This window comes from Hemicordylus capensis, chromosome 5, assembly GCF_027244095.1.
Source record: "Hemicordylus capensis ecotype Gifberg chromosome 5, rHemCap1.1.pri, whole genome shotgun sequence".
Taxonomy (NCBI): Eukaryota; Metazoa; Chordata; class Lepidosauria; order Squamata; family Cordylidae; genus Hemicordylus; species Hemicordylus capensis.
In genome coordinates this window covers 183,122,130-183,139,043 of record NC_069661.1, presented here as the reverse complement: position 1 = coordinate 183,139,043, position 16,914 = coordinate 183,122,130, and the positions used below count along the sequence as shown (strand labels likewise).

The following is a 16,914-nucleotide window of genomic DNA, read 5'->3' as shown; positions in this document are numbered from 1 at the left end:
AAGGTTCTGCCAAAGTCAGTCAGTCATAACTTTGTTGTTGCAACATGCTATGTTCTTTGTCATAACAAAGAAAAAAGGAAAAATACATACCACAGTCACCATATACCACAAGATAATCATCCTAATGAAACAGAAATTATTGTTTGGGACAAGACCTACAACTGGTAAGTTTTTTTTCTTCTTGTTTTCATGGATAAGGCAGCAAAGATAGCAATCTGGTGGGTGACATAAGGGGATACATCTGCCAAAAGAAATATCAAACATTCCATAAAGGAACCCCTACAGTTGTCAATAATCTGTCTTAAGGTCTTATCTCTAATTGACTAGTACCAAGGGCAATAGAATACATAATGAATAAGGTCCTCCACTTGGCCAGACCCACAAGGGGCAGAGTTGTTGTTCCACAAGTAATTAGTGAAATCTTCCATAGAGATAGGCTGAAGGCATGTTTGAAAGTGCATAGCAGTAAAGTCCTTCCTCAAAGATGGAGAATAGCAATTAATCAAATACTGCGAAAAGATTTTATGCTTTTTATAGTATTGAAACTATAATATATGAAACTATATATAAAGGAGGCTGGTCTTGTGGTAGCAAGCACAACTTGTCCCGTTAGCTAAGCGGGTCTGTCCTGGTTGCATACGAATGGGAGACTAAAAGTACAAGCACTATAAGATATTTGGGGATGGAGCCACTCTGGGAAGAGCATCTAGGTTCCAAGTTCCCTCCCTGGCATCTCCAAGATAGGGCTGAGAGAGATTTCTGCCTGCAACCTTGGAGAAGCCACTTCCAGTCTGTGTAGACAATACTGAGCTAGATGGACCAATGGTCTGACTCAGTACATGGCAGCTTCCTATGTTCCTATGAAACCAGAAGAAGCCAGAAAGTTGAACCATAGCAGCATCCCTTCCAGCATCTCATGCAAAAAGCCAATCTCTAATTTTTTCACTACTTCAAAGCCGTAACTGTGAAATTGGAGACAAAGAGTATAACCCTATCATGCAAAGCAACAACACAGACCATAAGTTCTTTTCCAAACAGTAATTATGACCAAATTTAATTAGAGGGTGCAGAGGTGTATCTAGGGAAAATAGTGCCTAGGGCAAGCACTGAAATTGCGCCCCCTGTCCAAACATCTGACACCCACCTTTCAGATAACTTTACCATAATATCAGCTCAAAAATACAAGTCAAGCATGTTAATCTTTTAATATTTCAAAAACTATTTAGTAGTGGATGTAGCCAGAACAAAAAATGCTGGTAAACTACAAACGTCAGTATGCTGGGGCTCATGAAATACCCAAATACTATGTGGAGGTGCCTGTCTAATTCTCTACTATGCATTGTAGCATCACTATTACATAAGTTTTAAAAATAATTGGAGAATTTGACTCTGAATACTCTGAAAATAATTAAAGGATATGCAGAGTAAACTGTGTCACTGCTTGGACTATATTCTAGTATTTCAGAAAGACAGTTAAAATGAGAGAAAGAGAGCAAGAAACTCCCAGTGGCCTTAATACTAAGGATTTCACACTGATTCAAAGACAAACTCACCATTAATAGCCATATTATTAAGACATCACATTTAACTCACTTATCATAAAAAGCAAAGTAAGAGTACATGAATACAATCCTAGCTCGTAAGCTTCAGCTCAGTAGTCACAAGCCCTGATTCTCTGTACATAGTGCCAAACTGAATATGTGTACAGTGACTTATATTATATTAATTGTTTAAAAAAGATTTACCTGTATCCCCTTTGGGGGACTTCCTAAAGGCCATGGGGGGGGGGGGGTGTTGGCAAATGTTTCCCCTCCCCCCGCCGGACTCTTAATTCACTGCTTCAGCCTTTCCCAGGCTGAGGGCCTCGCAGGGAACATTTGAGCATGTGCAGTGGCCATTTTAAAAAATAATTTTAAAATAATTTTTAAAAATAATTTTTAAAATGGCCACCAAAAGCAAAATGGCCACCGCGCATGCTCAATTGGCCTCTGCGAGGCCTGGCATGGCCTAGGGCCTTGCAGATGCCATTTGAGCATGCATGGCAGCCATTTTTTTTAAAAAAAAATCATTTTAAAAGATGGCGCCCCCCTTCAAGTGGCGCCCAGGGCATGTGCCCTGCCTGCCCCACCATAGATATGCCCCTGAGGGGGTTATCTGATAGCTTGTCTAACTTCTGAAAATAATTTACCAAGGCAAGATAATTTTATATAACCGAAAAAAGTTAGCCCATTCTCTCCCCTCTTTATCAGCCATTCCCTCCCTCAATTCTTAAGTAAGTAGCAGGAGTACCCTGGGAGAGGAGGTTCTGCCAAATTAAGGTCAAGGAGATTCAGTGGGGTGCCATTGTGGCACCAAAGTCTGAGATACTACTTGTATAGGCCATTCTCTCCCCTCTTTATCAGCCTCAATTCTTAAGTAAGTAGCAGGAGTACCCTAGGAGAGGAGGTTCTGCCAAATTAAGGTCAAGGAGATTCAGTGGGGCACCAAAGTCTGAGATACTACATGTGAAAGAGCCAGTGTGGTGTAGCGGTTACTGTGTTGGATAGGACCAGGGAAACCTGAGTTCAAATACCCATTCTTTTTTTTTATTTTAAATTTTTATTGGATTTTTACAATAGCTTTTACATTCAAATTGCATTCATTTATCTAATTCTACACATAAGTAAATATTGACTTCCTGCTTGCCTATCTGTGTGGTTCACAATAACTATACATATAAACCATTGCTATAATAATTCAAAACATACATACTTCACATTACTACTCAATTTTACCCAACCCAGCCTACTCTTATTACTATATTTCAAACCCTGCTGAAAAGTCCATATTAGAAAAATAATTCTTTAAGTAAAGCAAAAATGGTTCCCAATCTTCTTTAAAACATTCCAGATTTTTGTCTCTTATAAGTGCTGTAGGCTTTGCCTTATATATTGCCTTATACTTTGCCAGCATATTCCAAAATGTTTATCAACCAGTCTTCTTTTGAGGGCATTTTAGTGTCTTTCCATTTTTGTGTATATAATATCCTGGCAACCGTGGTTGCAAACATTAAAAAATGTTAAACTTCTTCTGGAGAACTCTCTTTCAGTTATTCCTAGCAGGAAGGTTTCTGGCCTCTTAGGAAATGTCACTTTAAATTTTTTCTTCTGCTCATTGTATATCATATTCCAAAAGGCCTTGGCCTTTCCACATGACCACCACATATGGAAAAAAGTTCCCTCACATTGTCTACATTTCCAACATTTATTTGAAACATTTTTAGACATTAAAGCTAATTTTTTTTGGTGTCAGATACCACCTATACATTATCTTATAATAATTTTCTTTTAAAGTATAACATGTAATAAACTTTAAATCGGTTTTCCATAGTTTTTCCCAAGCTGCCATATCTATATTATGACCCACATCTTGAGCCCATTTTATCATAGTTGTTTAAACTACTTCATCTCTTGTCTCCTCCAAAAGCAACAATTTATACATCTTAGAGATTAATCTTTCATCGTTTTCACACAGCTCCTTCTCAAATCTCGACATTTGATCCACAAACCCAACCTTAAGATCCTTTTTATAAATTTCATTTAGCTGATGATACTGAAACCAATTACTAATGAAATTTTGTACTTCATTTTTTTAATTTACAGCCCTTCTCTTGAAAATATAACAAATCCCTTTAAGTACCCATTCAGATTGCATGTTTGTCTCCTTACATGCCAAAACCTCAATCAGGGATACCCATAGTGGAGTTTTACACTCCAGCCATTTTTTATATTTTGCCCACACTCCCATCAGATTCCTTCTTACATAGTGATTAAGAAAATCTTTATGCACTTTGCTTTTATCATACCACAAATATGAGTGCCAGCCAAACCTTCTATCAAATCCTTCCAAATCAAGTATTCTGGGATTTCTTAATGTTATCCATTTCTTCAACCACGTCAAACAAACAGCATCAAAATACAGCTTTAAATCAGGCAGGGTAAGACCACCTCTTTCTTCAGTTAAATTTGTAAATTTAATTCTTGGTCTTTTCCCTTGCCAAACAAATTTAGTTATATCCTTTTGCCATTGCTTGAAACAGGTTAATGTATTAATTATAGGAATAGTCTGAAAGAGAAACCACATTTTAGGTAAAACATTGATCACAACTGAAATTCTTCCCATTAAAGATAAGTTCATTAAAGTCCATCTTTGCAAATCAATTCTTACTGTATTCCATATTTTAATATAATTATTTGAAAACAACAAAGAGTTTTTATTTGTCAACCAGATGCCCAAATATTTGAATTTCTTCTCCACTTTTAATTCACTTATCTCATGAAGTTTATCATTTGATTTCTGGTCCATATTATTTGTCAACACCTTCATTTTACTCTTATTAATATAAAACCCAGCCAATTGGTCAAATTGTTCTATTTTTACCAAGAGCCTTCCAACCTTTCCTAATGGATTTTCAAAAAAAAACCAAACCCACCACATCATCTGCGAAGGCTCTGTGTTTATACTCCTGTTTCCCTAGTTTCGGTCCTTGTATTTGGTCGTCTTCTCTAATATTTCTACAAAGCACTTCCAGGACTAATATAAAAAGTAATGGGGAAGAGTTCAAATCCCCATTCATCCACATAACTCACTGGGTGACTCTGGGCAAGTCATATATCTCTCAGCCTAACCTACCTCACAGGGTTGTTGTGAGGATAAACATAAACATGTACACTGTTCTGAGCTCCTTGGAGGAAGAGCAGGATATAAATGTAATAAAATAAAATAAAATAAAATAAAATGTGCCCACAGCTAACAGGTGCAGGGGTTAGCCCATGGTAAGTCGAAGTAGGGAATGACCCCAGCTTCACGATTTCCTTCTGGTTGGAAGCCCAGAGGTTCTCAGGTACAAGGATGGTCCCGAGGTGAGCACATCCAGAGTGAAGACCAAAGGTTCTGGTTTCCAAGATTCCCCAGGGCAGTTCAATTAATGCCTCCCTGCAGAAGCCCCAAGCCAGATCCACTCTGCGCATGACAAATCTGCACTTGGGACTGATCTTGATTGCATTCTGGGACATTTGTACCATTTAAAACCTCCCCAGCCTCACATGCTTTTAACACTTCTTTTGTCATGTCAGGAACTCTAGCTTAATCAAGAATACATAATTCAGTGTTTGTGTGGTGGGGTGTCACCTTTTGCAATGTGGTTTTGCCCAGGTTTAGTGTCTGCGCAACACTGCTACTTGATCCGAGCAGAGGCCAATTTCTTCTATGGAACCAAGCAACTGTCTATGCTCTATTTTCTTTGCCCTTCGAAGAAAGCCAGAGTTTCCCAAAGGTGAGGGGTAATAGCTGTCTGCTAACTGTGTGCATGTGTTTGTGTGTAGCTTAGTTTTTGAGAACAATTCATATTTATGCATATGCTATTATTTGCACTAAGTGCATAGATTAATTACTCCTCCTTTGTGTACAGGCATACATTTGATCACAGTCTATGCACACTTGGACCATTAGATCACTTCCTGTGCCTGAATGGAAAGATAGTGGACTCCTAATCTATCTAAAGTTGTTTGACTTGCCAGTTGTTTGCATCACCACTGGAGTTTGAAAAAGGAATGAAACCTGGGGTCATTAATTCCAAAACAATGGCCGAATTCAGACGTAACATAAAACTGGAGTTAAACAGGGCAGAGGTTAGAAAACTATTATGTTCAAATTTGTGAAACTGCAGGTTCGAGCCAAAAGCAACCCCAGTTTGCCTCACCAAACTACAATTCGAACCCTTGGTTTGCAGTAAGGTTCACTGCCAAGACCTCTGGTTTGGCCACCGAAGCTTTATGTCTAATCCCAGACACTGCCATAACTGCAGTTTTGTGCTGGTTTTGAAATCACAATCATAGAGACAGAAGCACAGGCGTTTCCAGGATCATGCCTCCACCCCCATCTTAGTCACGGCTGCAGTGTTGCTGGTGCTGATTGGCCAAGCTGCAGCCCCCTATCCCCAGAGACCACCCCACCCTCACCGGAGTCCCACTGCTGCTCCTCCCCACAGGAGCAGTAGCACCAGCAGTGGTTTACTGGGCCCTTCCTCACTACCGCCACTACCATGGCCACTCATTCCCCTCAGGCCACTGACAGGACCAGGCCCTTCCCTTGCCTGCCTGTCTCCCTCCACAAATGGCTTCGCTAGCCCCAAACAGCAGCAGTGGTTGACTGGGCTCTTCATTGCTGCCAATAGGTGCCACCATAGCCACTTGTTCTCCTCAGGCCACTGACAGGCTCGGGCCCAACCCTCACCCTTCCTTCTTTCTCTCTTCTCCTCCCTTCCTTTTCTCTCCTTCTCTCTCCTTTTTCTTTCTTTCTCTCTCCCTTCCTTCTTAACAGATCTTGTTCATCTTGTTTCCTCATCTAATTCACACAGTGGCATCCTCCTTGTCCTGAAGGAGGTCTTTCCTCCCTCACGAACCCTCTCTTCACATACTTTGCCCACTATCATTCATATTCATATATATATATATATATATATATATATATATATATATATATATCTCCACTCCTCTACAATCAAGAACATCTTCCAACCAGTAACAGTTGCATTCCAACTAACGTTAACCCTCACAGGCTCCTCTCCCTATCTGCATATGGAATCGCCACTGCCCAATCACCACGGTGCCACAGGCTCCTCCTCCCTATCTGCATATGGAATCTCCAGTGCCCAATCACCATGGTGCTTCTGCTTGCGAACTCTCACGAGAGCTGTCACACACAGGATTAGCCATGGGTATGCCTTAGAGAATTATATGTATAGATATAATAGGAACCCAGATCATGTGATCAGTCAGTTATCCATACAGATGCTGTCAATACATGTCACCAAAAACACTGCAAAGGAGGAGGTCATTAAAGCAGAAACAGATTAGTTATTTCTGGGGCTTTCCTCTTGTAAGCAACAGATAGAATGTGTCCAGTTGCCTTGGGAATCAAGAATTTCTTATACTGTTCAGTGAACAGGTAACAGCGGGTGTTGAAAAGCATAGTGAGAATTCCAGTAAGCCCCAGATGTAAAGTAAAGATGATTCGTTTTGATTTCCTTGTCTTTTGTTTCAGGTCTCCTGCAACGTTTCAGATGATTGACATTATTGATCACAAAGTAAGCTGGACTGTATGTTTTATGATACTCTGACAACCTTTATTAAATCTCTGCTGGGGTTTTCCCCTCTTCATTATAATTTGATTGAAATAATGAGGATATTATATGGTTGGCCTACCTTAAGCTACTTAGGTTACTGAGAGAGATAAACCAATAAAAGTATTTAAAAAAAAAAAAAGCAAGCAAGTTTTCTCTGCCCCCCTAAACTCCTTTCCAGTCTTTCCCTTCTGCCTTCGACGGTTACTCCCCTTTCAATTTTGGATTGATCAGAGCTGGAAACAGTGAACACTGGTCAAACATGGAGAGATAACCCTAAAGTGGGTTGAGGAAGGAATACACAAAATCACAGGTGAGGTAGTTATGGAGCATTCAGGTAACGCCTTTGCCACAAGCACACTAGTCAGGACAGAAGTTACATTGCTAGCCATGAATGGACTGTGTGAATTGGCCCTGTACCGCTTTGAGATTGAGTCTGGACTGAAACCTCTTCATGTGTGAAAACAGTTCACAGGCTAGAAACTGATTAGCTTTAAATTAAATGCACAGTGAATAATCAGTAACATCACGAAGCTGAGACACAGTCTGTTCCCCAGATGAAGTCTTAATTGCTCAAAATTGTCCTAGTGCTCCTTTTAAAAATGCATTACAATTTCAGCAGCTGAACATCAATGCTCTGTGTAGAGTCACAGAATAATCTCTCTCCAAGAAACTTGTTAGAGGTTGCTAAAGATTGTGTAGCCAAGACTGGCAAAGTTGTTTATGACAATTCCCTAAAAGACATGCCTAATAATGTGGATGGTATTTATTTAATTAGCATCATGTATCCCATGATACCCATTTGCTAATAAGTTCTACATACTCTGTTGCTGACAAGCAACAGTTTCAGTAAACAATGATGGTTACAGCTATACTATCAAGATGATTAATGGGAACTGATCCTGGAGAAACTCCAGATATGTATTTTTCATTGAAATAAGTGAACTTTGCATACAGAAAGCTTGTACACAAAAAAAACCCAGGTTAGACATAAATTTATGTATTTATTTGAAATATTTATCCCCATCCCTCCAGAGCACTACTGTGCTTGGTAGCTCATAACAATAAAATAGATATAATGTAGAATAGAACTAATACAATTAACCAAATCAAGGAAACAAGTTAAAAGTCCAGGCTAAAACCACAATCAGAATTAAGTTCAAAATTAAAAGTTATCTAAAAAGCTAAAAATTGAGAGTTATAAAAACTAAAGAACTAAAGAACCTACCAGATATAATCAAGGATAGAACATTTAAAAGCCTCTTTAAAAAGATGTGCTTTTAGTTGTGTTTAAAAAAAAATACTGAGGGAGGGAGCATAGTGAAGCTCTTCAGGGAGGGCATTCCAAAGCCGAGGAGCCACAACTCTCTTGTCCCCACCAACCAGGCCTGAGATGATGAACAGATGGCACTGACAGGTTCATATGGGTGAATATGGTCTGATAGGCACCCCAGCCCCAAGCCATGTAGAGCTTTAAAGGTCAAGACCAGCACCTTGACTCTAGCCCAGAAATCGACCTGTAACCAATGCAGCTGCCGCAGGATGGGTGTGACACTTATGAAGCGACTTGTACTGACCAGCATCCTAGCAGAAGCATTCTGGACCAGCTGAAGCTTCCAAACCATCTTCAAGGGCAGCCCCATATAGAGCATGTTGCACTAGTCCAATCTGGATGTTACCAAAGCATGTGTGACTGAGGTCAGGTCTGACCTCTCCAAGTAGGGCTGCAGCTGGTGTACCAGCCTTAGCTGGTAAAATGCACTTCTGCACACCTGTGCCTCCAAGGATAGCGTCAGATCCAGAAGCACCCCCAAATTTCAGACTTTGTCTTTGAGGGGCAGTGTGACCCCGACCAAGACCAGATTTACCTCATTACTCAGATAATCAGTTTTACCAATCCAGATCACTTCCGTCTTATCTGAATTAAGTTTCGGCTTGTTTGCCCCCATCCAGTCCAGTTCAGCCTCCAAGCCCCAGTTCAGAGCATCCACTACCTCCCTACTGTCTGCTGACTTAAAAGATAGGTAGAGCTGGGTGTCATCAGCATATTGATGGCACCACAGCCCTCACCTATGGATGACCTCTCACAGAGGTTTCATGTAAATGTTAAATGACATAGCAGACTGAATAGATCCCTGTGGCACCCCACTGGCCAAAGGCCAAGGAGTGGAACAGGCATCCCCCAGCACCATCTTCTGAGTATGACCCTCCAGGTAGGAGCAGAGCCCACAAGTCCCAACCCGGAGAAATGTCCTAGAAGGATACCATGGTCATAGTATCAAAAGCAGCTGAGAGGTCCGGGAGAATCAACAGAGTCAAACTCCCTCTGTCTTTCTTCCAGCATAGGTCATCCACCAGGGTAACCAAGGCAGTTTCCAACCCATATCTTTGTCAGAAGCCAGACTGGAAAGGATCTAGGTTATCGGATTCATCCAGAGCTGCCTGGAGCTGAAATGCCACAACATTCTCCTACGCCTTGCCCAAGAAGAGGAGGTTTGAAATTGGTCGTAAGTTAGTTAAGTCATTTGGGGCCAATGAGGGTTTTTTTTTTAGGAGGGGCCTAATGACTGCCTCCTTCAGGCAACAGGGCACCACCCCCTGCTTTAGAGAGGAATTCACCACCACTGCCACCCTTGGACTCAGTACCTCCCTAGAAGCCTTCACCTGTCATGAAGGACAAGGGTCAAGGATGCACGTGGTAGGCCTCAGCCTTACAAACAGCCTGTCCACATCCTCAGGCAACATAGTCTGAAAACCATCCAATATGAAAAGACCAGATGGTGCATTGCCACCATCAAGTTACAGTGCCACAAAAATCTTAGCATCCAAGTCAGAATAGTTATGAGCGATTTTATCGGCAAAATGTAACACAAATTGGTTACAGCAGGGCTGCTGAGGGTTCTGTTTGATGGTCTTTGGGGTCTTCACCTAGGAGGCCCTGAACCATGCGAAAAAGCTCTGCTGGATAACATTGAGCAGGCGCGATGGTGGTGGAAAAGTAGGATTCTTCGATGCCATCACTGCCATAGAGTAAGCCCTAATATGGGCTCTAGTCTGTATTCCGTCACATTCACTCTGAGTTTTCCGCCAACAACACCCAAGCTGTCTGCCAGCCGGCTTCATTGCCTGCAACTCACCTGTATGCCAGGGAGTCGCTTGGTGGGTCAGGAGAGGATGCATAGGCATGACCATTTCCATTGCCCGACCCATCTCCTTATATCAGATGGAGACCAGGGCCTCAACAGATTGCCAGATTAGCGAGGGTCCCCTTACTGGTCCCTGCTTTGCCTCTACATTATGATCCCTGCCTTGACTCCTCAGGTATTTCCTGTAGCGAGTCAGTTCTACTTCCTTTCTCCCCCTCCTATTCACTATGTAGCTTATAGTTATGACAGGTCTTTCCTGTCTCAAATGTACTTAACCTAATAAATCTTATTTACTTTATACTGCACTACAACCTCCATGCTTGTTCTTGACTAACTGCAACAATAAGGCTCTGCACTACTTTGTAATTGGAGTGGGCAGCTTCTTCTTGGTGCTCTGCTAAACAATCACAAATTACAATTTCTTCACAAGTGATTTTTTGTTTTAGTCTACAGAAACTGTTGTCTATAACCCATGCACATAGCCACTTGTGAAGATGTATTTTGCAATGAGTACATGCTTAAATTCTGTGATGACAATATACTTCTCTTTTCCTACAAAGAGATTTGTTATTTGGTTACCATTATTTGAATTGTATCAGTTTCCTTTTGCATCCTCAACAATCCTTCTGTGGCCTTCTAAAACTTCTAGGATCCCATCACTATAAAGAGTTATGATCTGAAGAGAAAAGCCAGTTTAGGAAATGCACAGTATGAGATGTTTGGCTATGGAGTCCAACTACTCCTCGACAGATTCTGGGAATTGATACTATCAGAGCACTAGATGATACTATATGGCATTTTACAATTATATTCCAACTGTCCTTCAAGTTGTTCAGGGCAATATATAAACTCCTTCCTGCCCAATTCCACAATTTTATCCTCCCAATAATCTTGTGAAGTAGCTTAGACTGAGAGATAGACCAGCTCAAGGTTACCCAGTGGTTGAGCAGGAATTTGAACCTGGGTCTCTCTGCTTCTCTACCACTCTTCCACCTCACGAGATATTTTTTTAGAACTCTTAACCTGTAGGATAGATAAACTTATACACATAAGGAAGTTTAGTTTTTAATTAGATACAATTTTAGGATTCATGCAACCAGATACTATGTGCTTAGGAGGGCCTAACCTCATCAAAAACAATGGGATTGGCTCTTAGTGTTGTGCTATAGGTATAATTGAGATGTCTCATTAAAGTACAGACCACATAGATTTGATGGAAGACAGTAATGGTGCAAAAAAATAAAAATAAATCAAAAACTTAAACATATCACCCATCATTTGGAACATATTGGGTAGGCCTGTGCAGCTGAATCCAATACAGAACCAACACAGCCTGATTCAACATTTTAAATATTGGAATCAGATTGAGGACCCTTTGAAAATGTCATGTAGTCAGGTTTCCTGTTGGAATTTGCAGCTTTTGTTGTATTTCTCATAGGGTTATATGCGAAACATAATAAAAATTAATAAGGAGATAGACACTATGCCAGCTGCCAGTGAGTCAATATTTAAGTGGATGGAGCAGTCTAATTTTTTATTTAAAGGACATCAAAATGAAAACCAAGATATATAAATGAAAATAAAACCAAGATCTAAACTAAACTAGAGGAGCACCAGCTCCAGGATGTTTCACTCTCGCCATCTTGGCTCCTCCCCCAGTCTATTAAAAATTAAATATATTAATATATCCAGAATGGCTGCACAGAAAGCTCTGCAATTTTCCCTGGTGGTGATAGTACATGATAATATCATTAAGTTTGTGAGATTTGTTTCATGGCAGAAAGTTAGAAAACTTGCAGGGATTAAAGCTCTCACTCTGACTTTCAGTCATGCTTTATTTGGAGGAAATTGCTCCATAGGAAAGAAATTACTCCCTTTTGGCACCCCATGTTATAATTCTGGAATAGTTGAGCAGAAAGTTCTCAAAATTCTCATGGTAGTAGTATATGATGACAGCATTAAGTGTGTGGACTTTCAAGGAGATTGCTTCACGGTTTGATTTTTAAAATTGACATTTTTTTGTTTTTGCTAATACCTGCTATTGAAAAAGAGGTCATAAAATCCTGAAGGTACCACAGGATGTCATAGACAAAGGAATGTTTGTTCATAGATAGTGATTATTTCCATAATCAGCTCTACTTTTTCTCCCTTGATTATCTTGAATAGTTTGCACATAATCTGATTCCAAATTATTATGCTTTATAATTTCATAAATATAGATTCTGGAAGGAGATTCATGTATAAAAAGAAGCATATATTTTAAAACTACCATTGCTGCAGGATGAACTAGATGGTAGCAGCAGCCCCATAAAAACCCTGTCAAGAATAATATATCTACATGTTTAGCAAGTAAACAAATCAAAATTCCCCAGTTAGTCACACAGTAGAAGGGAAACGTGGAGCAAAATATAACCTTTCTTCTACATTTCTTTTTTCAGCAGTGACATTTTAGGAAACTGGTATGTTCTGCCTAATTCTATATATGTAATTGCTTTGCATTTCTCAAACCAAAATGAATTTCCCCAATTAACACCAGGCAAGGAACTACCAAATGGGCAATCCAAATGAGAACTCATTTTTTGTGCATTTTCTATGCACAGTGATATCTTGATAAGGTACCCTTCTGACTAAACACTGAAACATCAACATAAATTAAAATGGTTCGAAGCAGTTTGGCCTAGGGGTGTGCACGGAACTGGTTTGCGTGCTTCGGTCCAAATTTGGACTGAATTCGGACCAGACTACGATCCGTGAACTGGTTCAATTGAACCAGCTGGTCTGCTTCATCTGACCAAATCAGCTTGAACCGGTTCACCAGCTTGAGTGCCTATGAAGGGGAATCTGGTGAGGAGTCCCCTTTGCTTTCAAAAGTACTAAGAAGCAGCAGGGGAGTGGTGAGGCAGAGGCACTCTTAAAACTGAAAGAGAAGGCGCTTACTGGCAGGCCAGTGCAGTGCTCTCTCTGCCCTCTCAGTGGCATGCATGGGGGCCATTTGCATGCTGTCACCGCCACTGAGAGGGTGGGGGAAGCACCGTGCAGGCCTGCCACTAAGTGACTTCTCTTTCAGTTTTAAAGACACCCCCCTCTCTCTCTCTGCTCCGCCATCAACTTTATTACCGTAAGAAACACAAGGGGAATCTTCACTGGATTCCGCATTACAGGTGCTTGAACTGACGAACCAGTCTGTGGACAAACTGGGCTCAGTCTGGTTCAATCACAGACCGGGGCTTTCGCCATGACTGGCCTTTCACAGGGGCTGAACCATGACTGAACCGGTCAAACTTGCACAGTTTGCTGCGGACTGGTTCAATTGCGGACTGATTCAGCGCATCCCTAGTTTGGGATGTGGATTTGTAGTGATTTGTGTAGATGTTAACTTACGCGATGTAAGTTGGGGAAATGTCATCACTTTGCGTGATGGGGGGTTTGTTATATCATGCATTTTGATTTACAAGCTTAATTTTTTAGTATTATTTAGTCTATAGGATGATTCTGTGGTTCAAAAAGTTATAAAGGTAGTTCATTTATTTCCCCTTCTTTTCCAGTGTAGCTAAATGAAACCAAAGGGAAGAGTACACTGGGTACAAATGTATATTGACAACAGTGACTGTAAACATACTCAAGAATCTGGTTAATAGTCAAAACCCCAAGCTGAATTGGTTGTAACAACTTTACATGAGCTGGGCAGAACATTTTAAAAGGTTCACGGAAGTGATGAAATGGAACAAATTTCATTTTGTATTTTATTTATTTATTTAAAATATTTCTATACTCACTTTATAGCATCCTTCCTCCTACCCAAGATAATCTTCAGGCTGAATATATATTAGGCCTATGCATACTGAAAAATGTCAGATCTAACCTAATCCAACAGGGAAATTGTTGGGTCCTCACAAAAATTCTTAGTCCAGTCTGACTGAGTCAGAACTCCAACATTTTTCTGACGTTCTGTTGGACCCCTGCCCTTCCTTCACCTTCTCCTGCTCTCTCTCCACCCCGCTGCCTTACCTGGGGTCATATGGAAATCAAGAGAGGAAGGCACAGTGTCCTCTTTGCTCCCAGAGAACAAGAGCCAGCCAGCAAGACACTTGCCTTTCACTGTCTGAGATTTAAAGGGGGGGACTTTGAAATCTCTAGCCCCACTGAAGGCAAGGTGCTTGTCAGCTACTCTGGCTGTTAAGGGGTGGCAGTGGCAAACCTAGCAAGGATCCATTAGATTTGCAGATCTCCTGTGGGAAATTGCCCTTCTTCTCAATGAGTTTCAGGATGCAGCCCTTCAAAACCAGCTCTCAGAAAAGTAAGAGGAATTTCTTAGGTGTGTTTCTGAGAAATATGTTAGAACACAAACTAATCCTTACTTTAGATCCTACTACCAAACCAAAAGCAAGCTAACAAACAATCCCAAAACAGCAGCAAGTATACAAGGACAATTATAGTTCCACAAGAATCATGAAGTGCATAATAAAAATTAAACTTTTTTAAAGCCCTGAATGATGTTTACAAAAAACAATGGGAAATTCAGAATTAAGAATTCTAAACTTAAAAATTAAATTAATTTTAAAAGCTGCCTAAAGCCCAGTAGCTAAAGAATGTAAGAATCAACATCACATTCAAACTTCAGCCTGTACAATTCCATGTAATCCATCTGCATAGACTTGCCTCTGCAATATATTGTTAGTCATCTTCATCACTTCCAAACAGTAAGAACAAACATCCAATTCAATGTTGGGCCTATTCTTCCAGATTGCTTTGCTTCACTGAACAGTGTGAATATCAAACAATATTCTGCAATGGAAAATATGGAATTAATCAGCAAGAGCAATAATTATCCAGTTCGTTTTCAGTTTGAATAGGAGACTACATGTGTGAGCACTGTAAGATATTCCCATTAGGGGATGGGGCCACTCTTGGAAGAGCATCTGAGGTTCCAAGTTCCCTCCCTGGCATCACCTTTTCAATTAAAAGTTTAATTCTCACTATGAGCAATCTTTTAAAACCAAGCAACTCCCTCACAGTGTAAAAGCCAAGAGGTGCACCAATCGTAGTAATTGTTTCCTGCATTTCTCAGTGGCTCAGGAAGATTGGACTATCAAACCTCTTTATCAAGAAAGGGAGGGGGGAAGCATAGTCCTGCTGTCATAGAGAAAAATCGTCTTCAGCTTTTAAGGAAAGTTAGGTTATGAGATCACCCAACATTCTGTGTGTGTGTCTTTGTGTGTCACCACCCTGCAATGTTGGATCAATATGAAGCAAATTGGGTGCAGTTGTAGGGACACATAGGGACACTGCAGTGACGTAGTTTGTGATTATGTCATCCACTCTGATTCAAGTGGGCGGATGTGTAAACATTTGAGGTGCAAGTGGGCTAACTTGTGAACCGTTTTGAACCCAGTTTGAACTGATTTGAACCCAATTTGTTATAGCTATAGGGAAACATAGGGATGCCTTAATGGCATAGTTTGTGATGAAGTCATCCACCCTGGTTCATGATGATGGACACATAAACATTTGAGGTGCAATTGGACTAAATTGTAAGCCATCTTACTGATTTGAACAAAAAAATGGTACAATTAGGGACGTACACAAAACCAGTTTGCCCAGTTTGGTTTGAATCCAAACCAGACTCAAACTGAACAGGGTATTTTGGCACCCTGAATGAGGGGCCTGGCTCAGCTTGAATTTGAGCTGGTTTGGGGATGCCAGAGACATTCTCCCACATTTTTAATGGTGGACTTACCATCTCTGAGGCCTCGGGCCAGTGCTGCTGTGGCCGCGGGGGTGTGTGTCTGTGGTGGTTTCCCCTCTCCCTTGGTCTCCCATGGGTTGTTTTGGCCAGTTTTCGGGCCATTTTGGCTCTCTCTGAGCTCATGGTGGCCATTTTGGAGGCCACCACATGACAGCCTCAAAATGGGAGACTGGGGGGATGATGCAGAGGAGCTGGAACTGCCAGACACCCCCTCATGGCCGCAGCAGCACCCCCTGAAGCCTCAGAGGCAGTAAGTCCACCATTTTTTTTAAAAAAAACAAAACACACCCGAACAGACCCAGGATGTTCGATTCAACCTCAAGCCTAATCGGGCCCAGTCCGGCTTGAGGGAGAGCCCTCAAACTGGGGAGGCTTGATAGCGAATTGGCTCCAGGTCAAGCTAGCTCACATATCCCTAGTACAAATGTATTAAGCGATACATAGCGACACCTCAATGTTGCAGTTTGTGATGATGTCTTCCACCCCTGTTCAAGATGACTGTTTGAGGCACAAGTGGAAAGTAATTTGGACCAAATTTGGTGCAGCTGTAGGGACACATAGGGACACTTCAGTGTCGTAGTTCAATTCAATATGGTGGATGTGTGACATTTGAGGTGCAAGTGGGCTAACCTGTGAACCAATTTGAACCAAATTTGTTGCAGGTGTAGACACACATAAGGATGGTGAAAGGCCTTAGTTTGTAATGATTTCATCCACCCTGATTCAAGATGGTAGACACATGAACAGTTGAAGCACAAGTGGGCTAACTTGTGGACTGACTAATTGATTTGAAACATATTTGGTACAGTTGTCATGAGTGACACATAGGGACACCTCGATGGCATAGTCTGTGATTATGT

The 16,914-nt window shown here is 41.0% G+C and overlaps 1 long non-coding RNA gene across 2 annotated transcripts in view; it reads right to left on the bottom strand.

Annotated features, from left to right (window-relative positions):
* The window catches only part of LOC128327812 (uncharacterized), a 63,732-nt gene that overhangs the window by 30,802 nt on the left and 16,016 nt on the right, over positions 1–16,914 (bottom strand). Inside the window, exon 3 of one of the 2 annotated variants that reach the window (XR_008308796.1) lies at positions 14,842–15,093. The exons of the other annotated variant lie outside the window; for it this stretch is intronic. This is a non-coding gene — a long non-coding RNA (uncharacterized LOC128327812). Of the gene's footprint in view, positions 1–14,841; positions 15,094–16,914 lie in introns of those variants that run through there. 2 annotated transcript variants of the gene reach the window in all.